We start from the raw sequence: 5824 nt of genomic DNA, 5'->3' as shown, positions 1-5824 counted from the left end.
AATTTTGCTTAACAAAGAACTCTTCCTAATATCTTCAAAATGTTACCTTAACTGTACTTTTTACTTTAAAAGCAGGTTTGTAAAAGTGGAGTGTTACTATTGTACCAGTGGTGGTTTGCCCCCGGTTCGCACCGGTTCTATAGAACCAGTAGTAAAACCGGCGGGAGGCCCCGCCCACCAACCCCGACGTCATCAAAATGCTTCTGCGCATGTGCAGAAGAGCGCGCGCGAGCGAGCAGCCCCGCTGCAAATCAGTAGTAAAGGTAAATAGAACCCACCCCTGTATTGTACCTCTACAACTCAAGACCAGAGCTTAAACTGGTTTTGTGTCTTAGACACACACACAAGAGAGATTTTTCAGAGTCTGCCCTCAGAAATCTCTCCTTGGTGGAGGAACCGGTCTTGCATCATTGTGTGATTAGAGACGTTGTCTATGGTCATTGGAGACCAAGGGGCCAGCATCGCCTTATTTCTTCTCCACTAGACTTCAGTGAATAGAAAGGGGTTAGGTTGAGGGTCTGAATATATTCTGACAAATTCAGGATAAGAAGCCTGACAGATTCTAATCATGAGTATTAGGGCAAGGCTCTCCGAGGCTTTCAAACATACAGGCACTTTACCTCCCCACCATCACCCTCCCTCCCTCCCTTCTCACTGTGTTTTCTATCTCTCTCCCCCCACCCTCTACTCTTCTTCCCTTGCCAGACCATGGCACTCATAATTTAAGTTTTCTTTCCTATCATTCTTATACAAGTTTGGTAAATGGCCAGTGCACTCTCTTTACTTTATTTCAACATTCCTGAAATCATCATACCTTCTTCAAAGAATTTCTAAGAAACGGGCGGGAAACAGGACAGCATCTCTGCTGTTTTGTTTTCTTCGTTTGTTTTTAAAAAAGATGTGCAATGAATTAAAAGGCTATATGGATTGTGTGGGCTCAGAGCTGCATGCTACCAGCAGTTCTACTTGAGAACTGCAAAATTGGTCTTGCGATCCCTAAAGCAGATCTTTAGCTGTCAGCTACTGCTAGATTTTGCACAGGAACCTTTCATGAGGGATTTGCTAAAAGTTTTTTAATTGGATTCATATGCCACCCCACAACGGTTATATTGTGGGTTGTTGGTGTTCGCTTAGCCCAGAGATGTCAAATTCGTGGCGTCATGTTGTCGTCAAAAAACATACCGCATATTTTTCCCACTTTACTTAACCAGAGGTGGGTTTACAATGGTTACAATGAATGTTACATGCCTCAGTATATTGTGTGAACCAGGGGTGGGTTCTAAATTTTTTTACTGCCGGTTCTGTGGGCGTGGCTTATTTTGTGGGCATGGCTTGTGGGGGTAATGTGACTGGGTGGGTGTGGACAACTTTTTTTTTTTTTACTTTTAAAAGCATTTTTTCTACAACCTTAAGAGGTTGCAGAAAAAAATGCTTTTAGAAGCTTCTAACAATCAGGCAAGTCAGTTGGGATCGCCAGAGGCTTTTAAAGGCATTTTTTTTCTACAACCTCTTTGGCCAAAGAAAAAAATGCTTTTAAAAGCCTCTGAGATCCCAGCTGAGCTGCATGATCATCAGAGACTTTTTTTTAAACTTTTAAAAGCATTTTTTCAGCCGAAGAGGTTGTAGAGAAAATGCTTTTAAAAGTAAAAAAAAAAAAAAGCCTCTGATGAGGTGGGCGGGGTAAGTGAGTGGAGACCAGGCGGGGACCGATTCAGGGGCATGGCCAGCCAATATTATTACCGGTTCTCCGAACTACTAAAATTTTTTATTACTGGTTCTTGTGAACTGGTGCAAACCGGGAGCAACCTACCACTGGTATGAACCCAACCAATTATGGTTTAATCAATAAATGATGGTTAAGCATAGCATGGCTGAAGACATGTGAGGCCAGTAAATAACTATGAGGTCATCTTATCCCATATGCTTGTTGAAACCCTGAAGACCTCCAAAAGTGAAAAAAAAACTTTCCCCCCTAGAATAATATTGATTTTTCCTCAGAGCTTTTATTTCTTGATCACATTGATGTATTTTTCCAAACACTGCACTCCTTCTCATCTTGTATTTAATTTGTTTTATTCCAGAATATCATTGCTAGACACATCATCAAAATAACATGTAATTTAGGTCTATTTTGCCAATTCAATTCCATATTTAAGACAGTGGCCAGATACTACAATAGGACAGGACAGGACAAGACAGGCAGGACAGGACAGAACACTTTATTGTGATTAGGCACACAGAATTTGTCTTTGGTGCAGAAGCTCTAAGTGTACATGCAAAGCAACAAAATAATGATAATCATAATAATAATACCAATAGGAGGGGAGAGTAAGAAGGATAATAAGGATAAATAATAATGTACAGCCACACTACATGGGTAAATACACATAGACATTGTCATGCCCCATATAGCTTTTATATATTGTTGTTGCTCGCTAGCCCCATCTAGTGCCCGGATGGACAAATATGCTCTAACATACAATCTTTATATACAATTGTTGCTCACTAGCCCCATCTAGTGGCTGGAGAGAAAAATACCAAGTATATTGTTTGAAGCTGACCCACCCATTTACCCATCAGCCCACACTCTCAAACCAAGTGCACCCTGGGAGGCCAGACTCCATTTTCCTTTAGCATTTGGAGAAGGCAGAAGCACAAAGAAGAATCCATCTTAATCTGTGACACATGGTCATCCAAGGACAAACCCATCCCACTCACAGAGCATCGCTGGTGAGATTTAAATTGCTTGTATTTATATTGTTATGTTCAGCAGTAACTCAATACTGTCTATCTTGTATTTGGTTCTCATTGTATGTATTCCTATTTTCCCCAGTTTCAGCATATCCTGTTCTTTCAATAAAGCATTCAGATCTATGCACATGGTCTGTTTTATTGAAATAGGTGGGTTTAACTCAACTGCACACAGACCAATGTGTAGTGAGGACAGAACAGACATTAAACAGCATTGTGAAAGTTAGGTGTTCAACAGTGTGATGACTTGAGGGGGAAAAAATCTGTTCCTGTGTTTAGTAGTTTTGGTCTGCAATTCCCTGTAGCGCCATCCTGAAGGGAGGAACTGGAACAGTTTATGTCCAGGATGTGAGGGATCTGCAGATATTTTCTTAGCCCTCCTTCTAACCTGCACAATATACAAATCTTCTATGGAAGGCAATAATATTTGATATTATCAGTGCTTGCTTAGTGTGCTGTGTGCATCATACTTGATACACAGATTGGCCCCTATTTAAAACTGGAATCTGAGACTAATTTGTGGTAAATTGTACAGTAATGATATTCCAGAACTGAGCAAATTGACCATGGGAAAAGTGTCTAAGGAGCTATGTTTCACATGGGCCAGCCAAAGTAGTTTAATATTCCAGATAAAGATGCTCTGTATGAAGATTCCATTCAGATTCCATTCAGTCCCACAAGTGAAGTAGATTTATGATTCAACAAAAGAAAATAGCATAAATTCTGTATGGGAGTCTTTTGAATATCAAGGACAATTTGCCAAGCAGCATGGGATGAATGGGAAATTACAGTAACGCCTCTCTTAGGACTCCCAGGTACAGCTTTATGTAACTTTTGTAATAAGGGGGAGGCAGACAGACCTTGGTACCATCTCTAGCCTAAAAAAAAAGAAAGAAAGAAAGTACAGATCTTGGGAGAAAGGATGTTCTGTCCAAGAGTTAGTTTATTTTCCTGAATCTCTTCCCATTTTCACTTTTGCTATGAAAGTGACTACACACACATCTATGAGATTCCTATTTGCTTGGGCCATAAATTAAATGAAGACTCTATTACTCAAAAGCAATGAGGAGATGCGTTGTTTTTCTGCATCCACTATTTATTTCATACAGCTCCAAGCAGCAGCTCCTGTTTGAATTTCTCTCTTCTGTCAAACTGAGCATGTTCTGAGGACTGTTAGAATTTTAATGCCATAGTACAATGTAAAAAGCTTCATTTTCAATGGCTAAACAATGGCTAAGATGAACAGCTAACAAAATCTGCTTGCCATTAACCTAAGGTGACCAGATTTTAACATTGGTAAAGAGGGACATTGTGGGCGTGGCTTATTTTGTGGGCGTGGGTAGCTGGTCATGTGACTGGGTGGGCGTGGCTAGCTGGTCATGTGACTGGGTGGGCGTGGCTAGCTGGTCATGTGACCGGGTGGCCATGGCTATGCGTATAGGGTAAGGTGAACAGATTTTAACATTGGTAAGAAGGACACCATTGTGGGCGTGACTTGTTGTGTGGGCGTGGCTTGGAGGCCATGTGACTGGGTGGGCGTGGCTAGCTGGTCATGTGACCGGGTGGCCATGGCTATGTGTATAGGGACTACTCAGAGGGCTGAAAAGTCATTTCTGACAGGTCCTCACACTTTTGACTGGTCCTCACACTTATGACCATCCTCACATTTATGCCCGTGCAGTATTCTTAACAACCATGTCACTCATTTCACAACTGCTTCTCTTCACCATGGTGACAAGATAGGGCAAAAACGTAAAATGTGAGGACAGTCGTAAGTTCGAGGACTGGTCAAAAGTGTGAGGACCAGTCAAAAATAACTTTTTCAGCCCTCTGAGTAGTCCATATGCACAAAAGGACTAACCAGAGGGCTGAAAAAAGTCATTTCTGACAGGTCCTCGCACTTTTGACTGGTCCTCACACTTATGACCATCCTCATATTTATGCCCATGCAGCATTCTTAACAACCATGTCACTCATTTCACAACTGCTTCTCTTCACCATGATGATAAGATAGGGCAAAAATGTAAAATGTGAGGACAGTCGTAAGTTCGAGGACTGGTCAAAAGTGTGAGGACCAATCAAAAATAACTTTTTCAGCCCTCTGAGTAGTCCATATGCACAAAAGGACTAACCAGAGGGCTGAAAAAAGTCATTTCTGACAGGTCCTCGCACTTTTGACTGGTCCCCACACTTATGACCATCCTCATATTTATGCCCATGCAGCATTCTTAACAACCATGTCACTCATTTCACAACTGCTTCTCTTCACCATGATGATAAGATAGGGCAAAAATGTAAAATGTGAGGACAGTCGTAAGTTCGAGGAGTGGTCAAAAGTGTGAGGACCAGTCAAAAATAACTTTTTCAGCCCTCTGAGTAGTCCATATGCATTAAAGGATACAGCAATAGAGAGGGATGAAGGAATGGAAATTAGAGTAGGAGTGAGGGTAAGAGAGGGAGGAAGAGAGGAGGAGAAGGAGAAAGGAAGAGGAAGTAGGGAGGAGAAAAAGAGGGTGGGGGGAAGAGAAAGTAAGAAGGAAAGAAAAGAGAGTGGTGGTAGGTTTGAGGAGAAAGATTGCTGTACAATAAAAAAGATGAAAGGGAAGAAAGCCAACCCCAAGCAAATATAAAGATATTAAGATTAAGAATGAATTGTTAAACTTTAAAGAATAAAAGAGAACAAATATGAATAAATAGCAATAATTAGAATTTAGAAACACACATACAAACATGCAATGTATTTTCTTTGAACAGAATATTTGGCTGGTTCACAAATTTAAACAGCGTTTAGTCATTTCAATTAAATTTACAATTTCTATATTTCCTTTTTGCCATATTTATTCCTCATCTATTTTTTTAAAAAAACAATATTACCCTTCATCCTCATCTCTAATCTTAATCAAATTCAATTTTTCCCTTCTATTCTATATTATACCCCTTCCCATTGTCATCTATTTTTATATCCATCCTCACATTGGTTAATTATGTAATTATGTAATACAGTTGTTTAATACAAATTCAACATTTTAATATAAATCAATTAGTTATATAACTATATTTTTTTGTATATTAA

This window comes from Pituophis catenifer, unplaced genomic scaffold (genome assembly GCF_029215685.1).
Source record: "Pituophis catenifer annectens isolate HBS135680 unplaced genomic scaffold, rPitCat1.0.hap2 SCAF_2, whole genome shotgun sequence".
Taxonomy (NCBI): Eukaryota; Metazoa; Chordata; class Lepidosauria; order Squamata; family Colubridae; genus Pituophis; species Pituophis catenifer.
Note: the sequence above shows the minus strand (reverse complement) of the source record.